Genomic DNA, 20,246 nt, shown 5'->3' with positions numbered 1-20,246 from the left:
TGTATACCAAGACACACATGCACACCATACGTGCATACTTACACACATTTGAGGAAGATATTGAAAAATCCATATCTGCAAGATGAAGGTGGTTATCCACTTGATGGAAATGGAAGTGATAGTTTTCTTTCTTTGTATATAGTCATTAAGGAATAATATTTTGTGGAAATTAAACATTAATATTTTCAAAGTCTACTCAGTTATTTGACCAATGGCTTTATGGATAAGAGCACTCGTTACTCTTCCATACAAAAATACAATCACTAGAAATTTGCATTTCCTAAAATGTACATTTATTTGAAAAAAGAGAAAATACTAAAAACAGTCTGCTATAATTAAAATGGAAGGTCTAAGAAGATAGTTGAGTGGATAATGTGCTTAATGGACAAGGAACAGGATCTGATATCAGATACCCAGTATCCAGAGAATCTGAATTAAATTCTTAGCACAGATATGGCAAATAACTACCATTTTTAACACTGGAACTGGATTTCCAGAGTATCTGAGCTCTCCATTTTCTTCAAAAGAATGGTGCCCAAAGAGGGATGCAATAAAAATATCCATTCATATATATATATATATATATATATATATATATATATATATATATATACATATATATATATATATGGAGAGAGAGAGAGAGAGCTAGAGAGAATTATTTTTAAAAAATCTTATTATTTGAATTTTGAACCAATATTCTAATTGTTGTGTGAATTCTGGGAGGCTAGTTCTTTGTGATTTTTCAGAAATCTCTGAGCAATATGAGACCAGGATTTACAGCAGGTTTAGAAACACGATGATAACCTTTCTCCCATCATAGCTATTAGGACGGTAAATATACTAACACGCAAACGAGCAGTTTGCATATATACAATTGGTTGCCAAACATTTTATAAACAATTGAAAAGGTGGTAGAGGTTTGGACTCTCAGAAGTGCAGACAATCCTGAGATCTCAGGGAAGACCACCACTTCTACTTATATTTCTGACCTAAGAAGAACCCACCTAGAGTCCTTGGGACACAGGAACCTTGGGTGAGCAGGGACAGGATATTTCTGGTTTCTGCCTACATCCAGAGCAGACCAGGTCCCACAGGTCTCTGTACCCAAATCCCATGGGGGAGAAGCTGGACTCTCAGAAGTATGGACAATCCTGAGAGCTCAGAGGAGACCACAATCCTGACGCAAGAAGACCAGCCTAGAGCCCTTTGGACACAGGAACCCATGAGTAGTCAAGGACAGTATCCTACTAGTCTCTGTCTTCACCCAGAGCTGAAGGCAAGACTACAGGAACTTTTAAATAAAACAGAGCAGAGGTAAGAGCACTACTTCTTTTCTGAGACCTGCCGGTAGCCCTCAGAACACAGGAAACCAGGAGCAGTCTGGGACAGGATACTTCTGGTATCTGCCTGAGCTTGGAGCTAACTCTGTTATAAAACTCACTGTACCCAGATCCTGCAGGGAGAAAGACATCTGCAGGAGTGCTGAAACAAAGGATTACAAGAGGGTCAAGCCACGGTCAGAGACAGAAATACCAGCTAACATCAGAGACAACCAGAAGGTAAGAGGTAAGTGCAGGAAGTTAAGCCACAGAAACCAAGATTACTTAGCATCCTCAGAGCTCAATTTTTCCACCAAAACAAATACAGGATATCCCAACACACTGTGGAAAAGAGCCCCGAACACATAGGCATATGGGAAATTTTCCTGAAGAGAAAACCAATGGCTTGTGCTTTAAGATGAAGAGTCAGCAAATGGGACTTCAAAAAAACTGCAAAACTCTTATAAGTAAAGGATACTGTCAATACAATAAACTGGCACCTGACAGGTTGGGAAAAGATCTTTATCAATCCAACATCCAATAGAGAGGTAATATCAAATATTTATAAAGAAATCAAAAAGTTTTATTCCAGAGATTCAAACACTTCTTAGAATTTAATGAATATGAAGATACATCATTCCCAAACTTATGGGACACAATAAAAGAGATACTAAGAGGAAAACTCATAGCTCTGAGTGCCTGCAAAAAGAAACAGGAGAAAGCATATATCAGCAGCCTGACAGCACACCTAAAAGCTCTAGAACGAAAAGAAGCAAACACACCCAGGAGGAGTAGAAGGCAGGAAATAATCAAACTCAGAGCTGAAATTAACCAAGTAGAAACGAAAGGGATCACAGAAAGAATCAACAGAGCCAGGAGCTGGTTCTTTGAGAAAATCAACAAGATAGATAAACCCTTAGCCAGACTAACCGGAGGACACAGAGACTGTATCCAAATTAACAAAATTAGAAGTGAAAGGGGAGACATAATAACAGAATCTGAAGAAATTAAAAAAAACATCAGATCCTACAAAATCTAAATTCAACAAAACTGCAAAATCTGGAAGAAATGGACAAGTTTCTAGACAGATATCAGGTACCAAGTTAAATTAGGAACAAATAAACCATCTAAACAACCCCATAACTCCTAAAGAAACAGAAGCAGTAACTAAAAGTATCCCAAACAAAAGGAGAATTCTATCAGACCTTAATAGAAGAACTCACATCAATACTCTCCAAACTGTTCCACAAAAGGGCCTAAACAGGGCTGCCCACTCTCTCCCTACTTATTCAATATAGTATTTGAAGTCCTATCCAGAGCAGTCACACAGTGAAAGGAGGTCAAAGGAATACAAATTGGGAGGGAAGAAATCAAAATATCACTATATGTAGATGAGAAGATAGTGTACTTAAGCAACCCACAAGATCCACCAGAGAATTCCTTAACATGATAAACAACTTCAGCAAAGTGTTGGGGTATAAAATTAACTCAAACACATTAGTAGCCTTCCTCTACTCAAAGGATACACAAGTTGAGAAAGAAATTATAGAAATGACACCCTTCACAATAATCCCAAATTATAAAATATCTTGGTGTGACTTTAACCAAGCAAGTAAAAGATCTGTATAACAAGAACTTCAAGTTTCTGAAGAAAGATATTGAAGAAGATCTCAGAAGATGGAAAGATCTCCCATGCTCTTGGATTGACAGGATTATTATAGTAAAGATGACCAATTTGCCAAAGGCAATGTACAGATTCAATTCAATCTCCATCAAAATTCCTACTGAATTCTTTATAGAGATAGAAAAAGCAATTTGCAAAATCATTTGGAATAACAAAAAACCCATGTTAGCGAAAACTATACTCAAGAAAAAAAGAACTTTTGGGGGAATCACCATCCTTGACTTCAAGCAGTATTTCAGAGCAATAGTTAAAAAAAAAACTGTATGGTATTGGTACAGGGACAGGCAGATAGATCAGTGGAATCTAACTGAAGACGCAGAAATGAACCAGCACACCTATAGTCACTTGGTCTTTGACAAAGGAGCTAAAACCATCCAATGGAAGTAAGATAGCATTTTCAACAACTGTGCTGGTTCAATTGGAGGTCTGCATGCAGAAGAAAGCAAATCAATTCCTCCTTTTCAACATGTACAAAGCTTAAGTCCAGGTAGATCAAAGACCTCCACAGCAAACCAGATACACTCAAAATAGTAAAAGAAAAAGTGAGGAAGAGACTGAAACACATGGGCACTGAGGAAAATTTCCTGAACAAAACACCAGTGGCATATGCTCTAAGATCAAGAATCAACAAATGGGACCTCATAAAACTGCAAAGCTTCTATAAGTAAAAAGACACTGTCATTAGGTCAAAACAGCAACCAACAGATTGGGAAAAGACTTACCAATCCTATAACTGATAGAGTGCTAATATTCAAAATATACAAAGAACACAAGAAGTTAGACTCCAGAGAGCCAAGTAAATTCATTAGAAAGTGGGATATAGAGCTAAAGAAAACATTCTCACCTGAGGAGTATCAAATGGCCAAAAAGCACATAAGGAAATGTTTAACATTCTTATTCATCAGGGAAATACAAATCAAAACAATCCTGAGATTCCACCTCACAGCAGACAGAATGGCTAAGATAAAAAAAACCTCACTTGACAACAGATGCTGCCAAGAGTGTGGTAAATGAGGAAAAACCCTGCATTGTTGGTGGGATTGCAAACTAGTATAACCACTCTGGAAATCAGTCTGGAGGTTGCTTAGAAAATTGGACAGAGTACTACCTGAGGACCCAGCTATACCACTCTTGGGCACATACCCAAAAGATGCTCAAACATATAAATGGACACATACTCCCCTATGTTCATAGCAGTCTTGTTTAGAATAGCCAGAAGCTAGAAAGTATCCAGATGTCCCTCAGCAGAGGGATAGATACAGAAAATATGGTACATCTACACAATGGAGTACTACTCCGCTATCAAAAACAATGACTTAATAAAATTTACAGGCCAATGGATGGAAGTAGAAAATATCCTGAGTGACTTAACCCAATTGTCATAAACAGACTTGGTACACTGATAGGTGGATATTGGCCCCAAAGCAAGGATTATCCAATATATAATTCACAGATCACATGAAGCTAGAGAAGAAGGACAACCAAAGTCTGGGTGCTTTAGTCCTCCTTAAAAAGGGAACACAAATATTCATAGGAGGAGATATCAAGACAAGTTTGGAACAGAGACTAAACATTTAACCTTTCAGAGCCTGCCCCACCTGGATATCCAGTCCATATGCATACAGCCAGCAAACCCAGACAATATTGCTAATGCCAAGAAGTCCATGCTGACAGGAGGGTGATACAGCAGCCTCCTGTGAGGCTCAGCCAGAGCATGACAAATACAAAGGCAAATGCTTGAAGTCAACCATTTAACTAAGAATGTGGTCACCATTAGAGGAGTTAGAGAAAGGATTGTAGAAGCTGAAAGGGCTTGCAAAACCATAAGACCAACAATACCAACCAATCAGACCTCCCAGGGAATAAACCACCATCCAAAGTGTACACATAGACAGACCCATGGCTCTAGCTACATATGTAGCAGAGCATGGCCTTGTTGGGCACAAATGGAAGAGAAGCCATTGGTTTTGCTAACGTTGGACCCCGAAGTGTAGAGGAGTGTCAGGGCATGACATGGGAAGGGGTGGGGGTTTGGGTCAGCGAACACCCTCATAGCAGAAGGCGTATGGGGAATGGAATAGGGGGTTTATGGACAGGAAACAGGGAAAGGAGATAACTTTTGAAATGTGGAGACTAGCATTAGCCCATTAATGGTAGTTGTTGATCCCAGGTGTACTTCTGAGTTGACTCAAGTGTTCTTTTACTTTTCAAGCTCTCTGTCTCTCTCTCTCTGTCTCTCTCTCTGTCTCTCTCTCTGTCTCTCTCTCTCTCTCTCTCTCTCTCTCTCTCTCTTACTGTGTATGTGTGTGTGAGTGTGTGTGTGTATAGTGTGTGTATATGTGTATATGTATGTATCTAAGTATGGGATTTACCTCTCTTCAGGGACAGTGGGACTCCACATGGATACTCACCCATTTGGCTGTATGTTACTTCTCTCCAGGCCATCTCCATTATCCAAATCAATTACTTTTAAAGCTTAAATTTCTATTGGTGGTTTTTTTGTTTTGTTTTGTGTTGTGTTATGTTGTATTTGGATTTGACTTGTGGCAGTTTAAGGTGTGTGGGCACAGATGTGCTATGATGAACATGTGGAGGTCACACTTGTGTTTTGATGAACATGTGGAGATCAGGATTTTCTGGAGTCAGTTCTCTACCATGTGACACAATGGGGTTATCAGCAAATGCTTTTTCTTTTTAATATTTATAGTTCTTCCTCTGTTGCAGACTCTGAGCACAGGGAGGCACAGGAATGCAGGCACAGGGTAGATACCCAGCTTAATGTGCCTGACTAGGGTCCTAGAGGTAGCTGTTGACTTGTCTTGTTGATAAGGGCTGGAATTCTGGTTCTGCCCTGTATTGCCTCTACTCAGATGTCACAGCTCTCTGAAACATAGGCTCCCTTCTAGTAGCCCATGAGATCACCATATTGTGAAGAAATTTGATTTACTGACTATATCAGCAATGCCCCAGGCCCTTCTTGGGGACTTTTAAGCTTGAGAGTCATCCCAATTTGTCAGCTAAGCCTTCAGTTTCTAATGATGACACACCCAAAACAGCCTATTCACATGTTCCTGCCTCACAGTCATCAGTGACACATGCATGCCTGTCCTCCATCATGCAAGGAGTTTGCCATGTAATCATTTGGCAGGCAGTTCTGGGTTGGGCAGCATCTTTCCTTCCTCCTTTCCTAGGCAAATTGGTTCCTTATTCAGTGGATCTGTCTTGGCACTAAAAGATCCCATTTCTGCCACTGGGGTACAAGGTCTACTCTGAGGTATGTGCCTTTCCTCCAGGCAAAGTAGCTGGTTTGTTGGGCTTCTGCAGGGCCTAACTAAACATTATTGTTTGGCTCCTTGTGGTATTATATCCCCTACTCCAGCACACAGGACCCAGAATTTGATGATGGTTTTCTGTCTCCACTCAGTTGACTATTGCTGGACATTTCCTCAATTTCTCATGATATTATACATCCACCATGATGGTTCTCCATCTCTATATGGTTTTTTGCCTTCCCTGAGGAGCTGGTGATCTTGCAAAAGAAGCAGAGACCAGGATGATGAAGACTCTGAGTATTGTGAAGAGAATGAATACAGGGTGAACGTGCTCCAAGCTCCACTTGGGGGCTAAATGTTTCCCTATAAAGAAGTGCATTGAGAATCCTGCATTATGGCTATGTGGCTGCAAATAGTTCTAACGCCAGGGTGGATATTAGATCTGTGATGCTGTCAGGCTTATAGGGGGTCCTGGACCACTGTATGGGGTACAGAAGGACAGCTCAAAACATGAGGAATGGTTCAGGCAGACAGCCCGAATCCTTGCACCATGAAGGGACCCAAGGGCCTGAAGAGCAGCTGAAGAGCAAAAGAGTTGATTGGTCAGTCAGTAGTTGGATCTTGAGAAGCTCAACTTTGTCTAAATTCCCAACCAGGCTCTGAGGCCCAAAAGCCCAAGCAACAAGGAAGGCATCTTTGGAGAAGTTTATTGCAGCTGAGGTTTGAAGCAGCTGTATTAGCTGTAATTAGACCTCATTAAGCATGCTTGCTCCTCTTGATTCCTGGGACCTTGCAGGGGATGGAGACACAGATTCCAAGGCTTAGGTCTTAGGCTGTGTGGAGCCAGATGCTAGACCTTGCTGACAACATCAACCCTGTAGTTTAGGAGAGGAACAACATAGAGAAGTCAGGAGGTGAGCATCATGTGGCCTATGGCAGGGAAGAGTTCTATGTGGATATGGGGCAGAGGGTTATATGGAATTTCAGAAATCTATTAAGCAGCCAAGTGAGAGAGAAGTCATCCCACCAAAGCCACCTCCCGTCTCATTGTTGTCTTTTGGGTGAGGAGTCTTAGCACTCAAGTTGACTATGTTGAGCATTGGAGAAGTCCAGGTGTCTGGATTCTTCCTGGTGGATTTGAGAAGGGGTTGGGTAACCTGGCAGTGGGAGAGTTGTCCTAAACAGGTCAACCCAGCATAGAGACTCCAACTCTTACCCTGAGTACTCTTCTCTGTCACCATCCATCCCTAGCACTGTGCCTGTGACAGGAGAGTCCTTCTGTGACTGTGAGGGCCAGAAGGAGGCTACCTTCTGCAACAGTCTACAAATAAAACACTGAGGCAAGGACTGCTGTTGTGGTGAGGAAGATGAGGATGAGTGTCTTTCCACTGAGAAGTGTGTGGCTCCTGAGGGAAGGTGGGCAGGGCTGAATCCAGGTTCATGTTACCAGGTCACACCAGAGTCTGTCTTCTATGCTCAGACTATTTGAGCTGCTCACCTTGGTGCATCATGGGAAGAGATTCCTGGCTGCCAACCTACAAGGGACTCAAATCACTTCCTTCCAGGAGTGACTGCTACTCGGATTCAAAACAGAAGATTCTACCCGGTGGTTTGCTCAACAGCCGCCCAGAGCCGCATGAAAGTCATCTGCTGCTGTGCCAGCTCCACATCCCTGCAATACCTGTGCTGCTACCGCCTTCACCAATTGCAACCCGATTCAGGGCACACCCTTAAGGACCTGCCCTTTCCACTTGGCCTCAAGCAAGTTCTGCATAACACGCTGGGCTGGGTCCCCAGCATGAACTGCAGCCACTGGACATTCCCTGCCTCCTCTCCTGCCACAGCTGCAATTGTTGTTAAGCTAGCATCTCGAAACCAGGCCCTGTCAGAGGAAGAACTGCCAAAGAAGCTTACTTCTCCCCTGGGAATGCAGATACCTTTCTTTCTTGTATTTCCAGGGCATCAGGAGAGGGAAGAACTGAGGTCTAGGCTTTTCCCTATCTACCTGAGGCCAGGACAGTCTTCTCTGTTGGTCATGAAGTACGAAGGCCCTTCTACTGCCTGTGCCAGTAGGGAAGCAGCACTTCTGTCTGTCCTTTCAGTTGCCATGTTTCTTGGGAGCTTCAGCTAGGCACTTGTGAAAATAGATTTCAAGTCTGAGAGGCTAGCTGAGGAAGGGGAGTGCATTCAAGTCCCAGGGAAGAGATGGGCTGTCTCCACCCACAGGGTCATGGGTTTTTCCTGACTTGCTTTGAGTGTTGTCTGGGTCCGCTCCTGTCACAGAGATGTCAATGGGTGCCCTGGGAAGAGATTTTGTCTCTTAACCATAGGTTATATCATTAAAAGAGTCCTCACAAATCCCCAAGCTGCCTTACCTTCTGTCTCTGTCCAGCAGGTTCAAGATGGCCTGGCTTGAATCTCTGAGTATTTCTCACTGAGAGTGTATCCTAAGCCTCCAGACAACATGCAGCTATCATAGTACAACTAGGCACTCAGACGTGCTACTAAGCCTCCTGCAACAAGTGTCCTGGATAAAGGCAAGTTGAAACCCCTGTCACCCTAGGGCCCTTGTGGTCACAACCCCGCACTCTGCTGTTCAACTCAGTGTCCTTTTCCCTCCCCCGACCTCTCATGGTGCTTCCGTTTGACCATTGGCAACAAACTCGACCCCAGTCTGCAAAAGGTATGGGCTGAATCCAAACTTCCTTCCCTGCTCCTCCAGGCGATTAGTCAGTCCCGTCCTGCTGTGCTGATGGACAGGAGGCAACCCAAGAATGACACAGTTGTGTTCAAGAGCTCAGGTTCAGCAGGATGTCATGGATAGTGGTGGTCAAGAAGATACAGATTCTACATGAGAGGTCAGGCCCCACTCTGCGAGGCTGCTTGACCCTGTGGGCCTTCACAGGGAGGTCAGCTAGGAGGGTCAGTCACTCCTGCTCTGCTGATGTCCAGGAAAGTCTATTGCAAAAGACTGGATGAGGGGAAAGCAGTAACAATAGCATCAGCCACAACTGGGTTGACCAGGTTGAACTGTCTGATTTGCTGCCACCACACTGCTCTGAGCCCAGAACCATCTCTGGTCACTTGCTGGCCTGAGGCCCAATGCCCTTCTGTTCAGTGAAAAAGGCCTGGGAGTCCTGAAACTGCTTAGAGGGAACTGGGAGAGGGCCTTGGTGAAGGCAGACACATAATGACTTAGCTCCTGCCATGAGGTCACCAGTAGCACATCCACGTTTGAATGGAACTGAAGCACCACCAGGACCTCCTCCACCTTCTACCAGCTCATTGTTATCCTGGCTTGGACATCTTCTCACTTCTTTAGTTGTCATGACTTCTGAAAACTGGGCTTGTGAGACCACAGGTATGCATCCAGTCCAATGACAACCAGATGGGAATTGGTGGGGTTCTCTGGAGAAAGCCAGGGAATGGAGCAAAGTAGGTCTCCAAGCTGGGTCAGTTGTACAACACCCTGAAGAAGTTCCTGGGGTTCCAGCAACAGCAACTGTTCCTGCTCATTTTCAGCCTTCACCACCAGAGGAACACTGATGGGGGCCTCACAATGGGTGGGGCCTCACAATGCTCCACTGCAGGCTGTGGGCCTGGTGCTTAGGCTAGATGCTACATTCACAGCCGAGTGTGCCCAGTGTCCCCATCAGAATTTCTGAGCCTGGATCTTGCAGGAGAGCTGGATCAATGCACACCACCAAATGCTCCAGGAACTGATCTCCCATAAAGCCTTGGCTACAACACTCCTACTGAACTCCTCAGGACTTGTATGCCAACTTTCTTTCCTTCATTCCTTCACTCCTTCCTTCCTTCCTTCCTTCCTTATTTCCTTTTTTATTGGATAATTATTTACATTTCAAATGTTATTCCCTTTCCCAGTTTCCTGTCCATAAATCCCCTGTCCTCATCACACTCCCTTCTTCTATAAGGGTGTTCTACTCCCCATCCACGCCCCAAAATCCCCTAACCTGGGGGCTCCAACCATGGGGTCACCAAGGGTTTCTCCTTCCTTTGGGATCTCAGCAAGGACATCCTCTGCTGCTTATGCAGTTGGAGCCATGGGTCAGTCCATGTATAGTCTTTGGGTAGTGGCTTAGTCCCTAGAAGCTCTGGCTGGTTGGCATTGTTGTTCATATGGGGTCTTAAGTCCCTTCAAGCTCTTTCAGTCCTTTCTCTGATTCCATCAACGGGGGTCCCATTCTCAGTTCAGTGGTTTGCTGCTGGCATTCACCTACTTATTTGCCATATTCTGGCTGTGTCTCTCAGGAGAGATCTACATCTGGTTCCTGTCAGCCTGCACCTCTTTGCTTCATTCATCTTATGTAGTTTGGTGGCTGTATATGTATGGGCCACATGTGAGGCAGGCTCTGAATGGGCGTTCCTTCAGCCTCTATTTTAAATTTTGCCTCCCTACTCCCTCCCAAGAGTATTTTTGTTCCCCTTTTAAAGAAGGAGTGAAGCATTCCCATTTTGTTCATACCTCTTGAGTTTCATGTGTTCTGTATCTAGGATAATTCAAGCATTTGGGCTAATATACACATGTCAATGAGGGCATACCATGTGTATTTTTCTATGATTGGGTTACCTCACTCAGGATATTTTCCAGGTCCATCCATTTGCCTATGAATTTCATGAAGTCATTTTTTTTGAAAGCGGAGTAGTATTCCATTTTGTAGATGTACCCATTAATTTTTTGAAGGGCATCTGGGTTCTTTCCAGCTTCTGGCTACTATAAATAAGGCTGCTATTAACATAGTGGATCATGTGACTTTGTTATGTGTTGGAGCATCTTTTGGGTATATGCCCAAGAGAGGTATAGCTGGGTTCTCTGGTAGTGCAATGTCCAATTTTCTGAGAAACCTCCAGACTGATTTCCAGAATAGTTGTACCAGTCTGCAATCCCACCAACAACAGAGGAGTGTTCCACTTTCTCCACATCCTTGCCAGCTTCTGCTGCCACCAGAGTTTTTGATCTTAGCTATTCTGACTGGTGTGAGGTGGAATCTCAGGGTTGTTTTGATTTGCATTTCCCTTATGACTAAAAGATGTTGAACATTTCTTTAGTTGCTTCTCAGCCATATGGCATTCCTCAGCTGTGAATTCTTTGTTTAGTTCTGAACCTCATTTTTAATAGGGTTATTTGTCTCCCTGCAATCGAACTTCATGAGTTCTTTGTATATTTTGGATATAATGCCTCTATCAGTTGCAGGATTGGTCAAGATTTTTTCCCAATCTGTTGGTTGCCATTTTGTCCTAACAACAGTGTCCTTTGCCTTACAGAAACTTTGCAGTTTTATGAGATCCCATTTGTTGATTCTTGATCTTAGAGCATAAGCCATAGGAGTTTTGTTCAGGAAACTTTCCCCAGTGCCCCTGTGTTCGAGACTCTTCCCCACTTTTTCTTCTATTAGTTTGAGTGTATCTGGTTTGATGTGGAGGTCCTTGATCCACTTGAACTTAAGTTTTGTACAAGGTGATACAAATGGATCAATTTGCATTCTACTACATGCTGACCTCCATTTCAACCAGCTCCATTTGTTGAACATGTAATTTTTTTTGCATTGGTTGGTTTTACATCCTTTGTCAAAGATCAAGTGACCATAGTTCTGTGAGTTTATTTCTGGGTATTCAGTTCTATTCCACTGATCTACCTGCCTGTCTCTATACCAGTATCATAGAGTTTTTATCAGTATTGGTCTATAATACTGCTTGAGGTCCGGGATGGTGGTTCCGTAGAAGCTCTTTTATTTAAAATAGTTTTCAGTATCCTGGGTTTTTTTGTTATTCCAAATGTATTTGGAAATTGCTCTTTCTATCTCTATGAAGAATTGAGTTGGAATTTTGATGGGGATTGCATTGAATCTGTAGATTGCTCTTGCCAAAATGGCCATTCTTACTATATTAATTCTGCCACTCCACGAGCATGGGAGGTCTTTCCATCTTCTGAGATCTTCTTCAATTTCTTTCTTCATAGTCTTGAAGTTCTTGTCATTCAGATCTTTCATTTGCTTGGTTAGTAACAAGGAGGTATTTTATATTATTTGGGACTACTGGGAAGCATACCATTTCCCTAATTTCTTTCTGCCTGTTTATCCTTTGAGTAGAGGAAAGCTACTAATTTGTTTGAGTTAATTTTATACCCAGCCACTTTGCTGAAGTTGTTTGTTGGGCTTAGTAGTTCTATGGTGGAACGTTTGGGGGTCATTTAAGTATACTATATGCTTCTAGTGTGGGCACCTTTTTTGTCTGAGTCAGAAATCTCCCAGTTTCGAGGACGCTGATGGAGGAAGCATAGGCTGGCCCCAATAGCCATGGGTTCCTGTGGCTCTCCTGGCTTCTACCTCTGCAATATGCCCATATATCCTCAAATTATTATTCTTTTAATTGTATTTCTTTGAGCTGACTTATAGGAAGTTGTGAGGTGCTGTGGTCCTAGAGCAAATATTGACAGAACTATCCAGGATTCACATGCTGTATGAAGAGGAATGTAAGTCAACATGAATATATGCATGCCCCCTTCCTTTCTCTTCATATTTCTGTCTGTTAGATACCCAAGATTTTAGGTTTTAAATTCAATTTCTATTAATAATTTTGAGACTTTATACACATATACAACATATTCTGGTCATTCTCTTCTGCTTACATGCCTCACACCCCTCCCAGGCCTCATACTTTCCTATATTCATGACTTATGTCCCAGCTTTTGACTGAGTACTTAACATAGACCATATATGTGAGTCCATGTTAGCTGGTCTACAAGCTTCTAGATGATTCCATTTTTAGCCTTCCATATCATTGTGGGTATACTGAGGTTATAGAAGCATAACTCATCCAGCTTTTGAATCTTTGGAGATCAATCATTGGTCCACAGGCTTACACGTTCAATAATTTGCAAACTGAAGTCTCTCCTGACCACAGCTGCTTTCTGTCTTCTGGAGTCAGATTCCGAAGAAAGCAAAGTATCTTTTCACTTGGGTTCTACATGCTTGCATGTAATCACCTGTTCTGGGGAGGTCTGAAGTTGAATCTGAAGATCAGGCAGCAAGGTTTACAGCAGCCACAATATATACTCTCCTATATCCTAAAGGTCATTTTGGATTTTTTCCAGTGACTTTATAGGACTTTCAGCAATATCAAACAGTTATTTACTTGTCATGGAGAGCACACATGTGGAGATCAGAGTAAACGTGCGGGTATCAGTTTTCCTATTCCATTATGTTGGTCCCAAGAATATCAACCTTTGCTGCAAGTCCTTCTACCCACCAAGCCATTTCACCAGCTCTAAAAAATCTTGCTTCTGCTTCTGTTTTGGAATTTTGTATATGCTATAACCCCACTGAAAAGACCTTTCTCTCTGCCTGGAATTGTATTGGAGACATTAATTCTTCAAAGGTTAGGCCAGAAATTTCCACTTATGTTGGGGGAATACCAGATCTATGGGAAAGGGTGAGATGAGTTTCTTGAGAAGGATTTATTTATCAGACAGGATTCTCAGCCCTCACCTTCAGTCACCGGGAAGAGCCCGACAACTATGTGACAAAAGATGGATGTATAGGAGGGGAATGAGGAGGGCTAGACGCCTTATTTTTGCTACCACCTTACTTAATCTTGCCAGAGTCAAAGGTTCTGCTCCATTCTTTTCCTTCATAAAAACTGCCCACAAAAGATTATTTTTAATAAGTAGCTAACAATGAGGGGCCATTTCTGAAGTGCCTCATTGATCTTTAACACCCATCTGAGCACTGTTATTTGTAGATCTCTCCAGCCTTGTGTGCATGTATTAGAGAATGTCTCCTTATTCCCTCACTTGTATGTGAAAGTCACTCAGGGTGTCAGACAAAAGAAGTGTAATAAAAAGTATTAAAAGCTATTGGTTTCAGGCTTTCCGGAAGAGAACAATGCTTTGAACGTCAGTCTCCAACTGCACATCATTGGCATTTCCTTTCCCTGTCTATCCTTTCATACAAAGTGTGGATGGAAATGGTTTCTTTCAGACTGCCTCACACCAATGTGTCAGAGATAGAGGCAACAATCTGCTCCCAGATCCATCAGTCTCCTCTCTCTCTGTTCCCTGCATTTTTTTAGTGACATCACAACATGTCGTTCTTCCTCTCTAAGTTACCTCTCTGGGATGCATGTCACCAAAGGAAATGACTATATCTGCTATTACTGCAAGTGGAGGAACCAAAGAGCAATGTGCTCAGCTCTTTAGGAGAAAACTTAACAAAAACTTAGCTGATTCCTGTCTCTATCTCTTGATGTTCCTAACTTTCTTTCCTCTTTATCACTTTCTCTGTTTCTTTTCCTCCTTCTATCACCCTAGTTTCTTTACTTTCAAAGGTAATCAGGTGGCTCACTCTGTAGTCAAGGCTCTTGAACTCTTGTTATCCTTGCCTCCTACTCTCCATGAAACTATGGCAGCTGCACAGGCTTTCCTATACTTATGGGGTGAGCATGGAGCTTAATGCAGATATTAAACTATTCAAGTTTAATAAAAATTTAAGGCATGCTTGTCTGATGCCAGCCTTAGGAAACTGAGGCAGGAGAATTCAGGCCACTTTCAGGTACATAGCAAGATTTTGTTTCAAAATATTAAGACAAAACAATAACAAAAATCTGTGACCTAATAATTTTAATTTTCATTCAACTATTTAAATTTCAGAAAATTGTTTTAAAACATGGTAGTTGTTTTAATTTTTCTTTTGATAGTATAAACCAAAACATCTTGAATGTCAGGTAATTGATCCTTAATGAAATGAAGATGAACTAATGTAATGTTTAAGTAATATTTTAAAAGATTTAAGCTTTTAATTAAAATGTTATTGAACATATTTTAAGTAAAATTTAGCCTAGAAAACATGACTTTAGACTCTGTTTTCTCAATTTCATCATCAGACTATTTAAAATGGTTCTTAAAAAATTAGAACTTCCTAGAATTCTCATGCTACAATAAGAAAAACAGTGATATGTGGACATTGTCAGAGGAGAAACCAGTCTCATAAGAAGGGATTTCTTAGAGTGTTGAAAAATTACCAGACCCCTGTGTGTGGGATGCTGGAACAGGGATGATGATGGGTCAGTAATGGGTAGGACCACACATTGATCAAGACTACTTACTTATGCACACTTTGGGCCCTTTATACTATAAACCCCTTGTCTTCTTTGGTTTTCCTAATATGGCCACATTGAATAAATCATCTTGCTCAGCTTTTTTTCTATTGTTTGTTTTAATCTGTTTAACTTTATTGGCTTATTGAGAATAGATGTCTTAACATTATTAAGATTATGAGGGTTCAGACTCCAACCAAAAAACTCTTGAAGCACTAGTAATGATATTAAGAGGAGGCCCTTCTAGGAGCACCTAGATCCTGATTAGGTTGTCTACTCTATGAAGACTTAAAAGTAGAATATCATCATCCCAGAAGCTGGTCATCTTAGTATTCCAAATGCTGCATTATGTGAACCCAGATTCCAGTATGCAGAACAGTAAGAAATAAATTGTGGTCATTTATAGACCACCTGCTTCATGGCATTTCATTCCAGCTGGCCAAATGAACTATGATAATGGCCACCCCACTTATTTTATAATTATTTAACTTTCAGCTGCATTACTCTTCATCTGACCTTGAACTACTTCATATTAATTTCCAAATGAAAGGAAGGAAGTGAAGCTCAGGAAGCAATCAAGTTAGAAATGATTTTTCCCCCAAGGTCTGAGAAGCACTCAGCAGAGAATCAGATGATGTGAATGTCAGACTGGTCAAATGGCAGTAGAAGACAGCCATCATCAGGAGAAACTATCTTTTATCACAGAACACACTCATATATATGAAACATGATCCTTGGGACAAGCTGAAGAGAATAAAGGCTTCACTAGACAGAGGGAGTTATCGACTTTGGTGAGCGTCTGTCATAGGAAGATAAGGTGATGGTTACTGTTGTGTGTGTGTGTGTGTGTGTGTGTGTGTACTCAGACATGAATTCATGCATGAATTCTTACAACCTTCTGTGAATTTGAAGATGTATCTCTTAGTGACAGTCTTCCTTGACTGCAGAGTTGCTAGAAATAACTACACATTATTAAGTTTCAGACCAACATAGGTACAGACAAATAATGGCAAACTTACCAAATTCCCATTTTCTGGTTATTGAGAGCATACCCAGTCTGGGTAACCAGGTGCTGAAGTGAGACACAGATGTCACATAGTTACAGGTAAAAAGATTCAGGATCTCTGTCCTTTTAACTCTCTAAGTGTATCGGATAATAGAAGTTGATTGCATTTGCAAATCTAAACAATTTCTTGTTTATTTTGTGGCTGAAAAACCACTGACTTTGTCTTTTCATCTAAGTTTTATTTTATTACTTAACCCTTTCTTACTGTTCTGTGCTTCATTAAGCACTGAGGAAACTTAACTGTCTAACTTTCTATTATTTACTTTATATACCTGTGCTTTATTAAGCACTGGCAAATTTAACTCTTACTTTACATTTCTCAGTACTTGGTAAGCACTAGAAAACTTAATTCTTGCTTACTTTCTAAACTTCCTTTTTAATTCTCTGACAATTAACACGTACTGTATAGTAGTGGTAATTCAGTATAGGATTTCCAACTGAGGCTCCTTTCTCTACTGCCCAGAAGCCTCCCTTTCCAGTGGCCTGGCAAAAGGAAGGCTTGGAGCAATTAATTTTTTATTTGAACAAGGAAAAGAAAGTCACTCTTCAAAGTATAAAAAACTTGTACAAAAGCAAATAAGCACATATACCAATATCTTCATGCACACATTCCTATTTTCATTCACAATTTCATTTACAGGTTAACACATTCACCTTTTCGTTGGGCCCAACAGTCTATCTCATTAAGTTACATTCTTACACACACACACACACACACACACACACACACACACACACACACACACACTCCTATACTTAAATATGCATATTGAGCAAAAGCCCAAGCACCAGTACAGAAAGAATCCACTCACTCTGTATGAAAAATAAACTCCACACTTTCTTGCTCAGAGAAAGAAAAATGGTCTACCTTTTATTTCTGTTAGTAAAAAGGCCAAGTCCTTGTCAATCAGAAGAAAATCACTGTTAAGAAAGAACCTGTCTCACGTTTAGAAGCATGCTTGCTCTTCCTGCAGCTCCCTTTTGTTTCTCCTAATTTCTCTCTTACACTCTGTTATATTCTGCTGTCTCTTCTGCTTCATTTTGCCTCTACTCTGCTTCTCTTCTCTTCTTCTGTATTTTTCTCTATTCTCTTTCTGCATCTATCATTTCCTGTCACTGTTCTTAGTTTTCGTACTTTCCCTGTACACATAGTCATGTGGTATTCTAATCATCTCTTTTTTCTTCAAAACTTCACAAAACATTCAAACCTAAATTCAAATTATAAATTGAATAAGAAGTCACATGAGGGGAAGTTTACATGTGTTCTCATTAAGACTAGTTTTCTCTGGGTTCGGTCCCCAGCTCCGAAAAAAAAAAAAAAAAAAAAAGACTAGTTTTCTAACTAAATATTCACTATCTGCCCCTAGCTCCATGGGTTCATTTATAGTTAAAAAAACTATAATTTTAAATTAGCATGCTTCTGTCAAGAGGGCATATCATCTGCCCAAAGTCTCATTAGTACTGAAGCTTTGTATAGATCAACCCAGTCAATATTTTTATCTTCTATCTTTGCACATACATTTTTTGTTTCCTTATATATGGCATTTACTTAACAGTATTGCAGCTTAATGGAATATATTCTTTAACTATAAACTGGTTTGCTTTCTCTTAATGCAAATGGACCATGACATGTGAAGGCTTGCAGAGTCCTAATCCAATTTCATATTACAGAGGGCTCCAATTGCAGCCCCTTTTATAAAGGGTTCAACAATTACTAATATAAATTTAGAAATTCTTATAGAATCATCATTAGGAGTAAAGAAATCTTCTATTTGTTTATATAACATCACTACCAGATAGTACATCTTCATTGATCTGCAGAAAATCTACCCATTACGGTAGGCTAATGCTAATTGTTATAATAATTTAAATATTATGAAAAAGTATATTAATAGCAAAAAGCAATCTTCAGACATAATCTCTTGACATCTTGCCGGCTGGAGTTGACCCATCTAAGTTTATGCAAAAGGTAAGCCACCTCCAGGAAGTCCATCTGGTAGCCTTAGCCTTTCCTAGATGGCTCCTTACACCTTCTCATTTATGTCTAGTTTATTCAACTCCACCAGAAAATATCTTCTGTTTCTATTCTAAAACTATTACTTTAAAGGAACCAGTCATTCAGTTGAGTCAAGATTGGAAGGATTGTTAAATTTCTCCAAGTGAAAGCAATAGATAAAATTGTAATAACATGGATATACAAAATCACCTTGTAATTCATACAGGGAAAACTACAATTCAGATGTAGTCAAAGCATGGAAACTATATGTGACTTTATTCCTTTACTGTATAATACAGTATGTTAGTACACTGCACAACTAACAGGTTAGTTGCTGCACAATTGAGAAATTCATGGACCCCTGTACTCACACACTCTACAAGAGTATCAGAAGAGGTATTTATGGAAACTCTAATTGACAAGAGCAAAAGGTGTCATCTAAAATAATTATGAAGGTACCATCTGTCATGATTCTTCTGCGGTGTTAGCCACAAAGATGAGATGGTCCTGTTATATGCTTCATGTTGGCCTCTGTTTATTCAATGCCTTGACTTTAGCTACTTAGAAACAGCCACATTCAAGTGACTTGACTTCATTAAGAACTTCATAACAATTTTCAAACCGGCAGACCTGCTTTATCTATGTGTCTTTTTGTTCTCTTTGATGGAAGACCAAGTAAAGTAACACAAGCCTTTCCTGTTGTGCATGTGTTTGGATGATAATGCAAGTATACACATGTGGAGGCCAGAACACAAATTTGACTGTTGCTCTCAGGTACTGTTCACTTTTAGTGTGTGTGTGTGTGTGTGTGTGTGTGAGAGAGAGAGAGAGAGAGAGAGAGAGAGAGAGAGAGAGAGAGAGAGAGAGAATATCACTTAATCTCCTAAAACTCGTCAACCAGTCTCGACACACTGGTCAGTGAGTGCTGAGGATTGCACTGGGGTTACAGGCTCATGTCACCATTTATAACTATTTTGTTTTATATGATTTTGGAGATAAGTCTGAGGTCCCAGTGTTTGAAAATTGACTTAACAATGTTTTCAGAGCTGAGCTCATATGTTCCTTAAAAATATCATATGATGACCAACATGAAGAGAGTGGGATTTCAGCCATTGAGCAAGTAATCCTGTTACTGCCCTGTGTCAAATAATAGGAAACTTACACCCATAAAAGAAAGGATGAAAGAAAAAACCCATCCTTCTTTATACAGTACAGGGTTTTAAGTTAATAATGCTCAGGATGATATCAGGAAACTTTTCTTCTATATTATGTGCATAATAGTCCATATTAAAGCTACTACACACAAACTTCAATGGGCCATTTACTTTTTAATTATTTATTATATGGTGCTGTATTAGCACCGGATAGTAGATTTGGGGAAGAATAGCTAGGTACTTTTTATGTCTACCTTAAGCTTTCTACTCTATTCTGAAGTGTGCAAGGTCATCCTCTAGTCATATCAAGCTATGAAGACTAAATTAAATTATATTCATGAAACATCTGTTTAATCTCCAGAGAATGGGCAGGTCCCATAAGAGAGAAATGATGGATTGCAAGGGGAAAGCTGCTTGAATGGACTTTATAAGAAAGGCTTGTCCTCTCTGAGGCAGTGGGAGGCCTGGATTTCCATGAGTATTGAATCACAATTTATAATTTACTGAGATCAATTAACTCTCTCTGTAAATCTCATGATGAACCCCGAACTTCTAAACACAAGAGAATTATTGTTGGGGGAGGGCGTCAATGGGGGGAGGATGGGGAGGGGAACACCCATAAAGAAGGGGAGGGGGAG

General features: G+C 40.7%; 1 protein-coding gene and 1 pseudogene across 4 annotated transcripts in view; both read right to left on the bottom strand.

Annotated features, from left to right (window-relative positions):
- Positions 1 to 20,246, bottom strand: part of Cntnap5c (contactin associated protein-like 5C) — a 1,032,620-nt gene that overhangs the window by 541,040 nt on the left and 471,334 nt on the right.
- Positions 655 to 20,198, bottom strand: LOC134481464 (probable crossover junction endonuclease EME2; annotated as a pseudogene).

This window comes from Rattus norvegicus, chromosome 13 (assembly GCF_036323735.1).
Source record: "Rattus norvegicus strain BN/NHsdMcwi chromosome 13, GRCr8, whole genome shotgun sequence".
Classification (NCBI taxonomy): Eukaryota; Metazoa; Chordata; class Mammalia; order Rodentia; family Muridae; genus Rattus; species Rattus norvegicus.
This window is presented reverse-complemented; position numbering and strand designations above follow the sequence as displayed.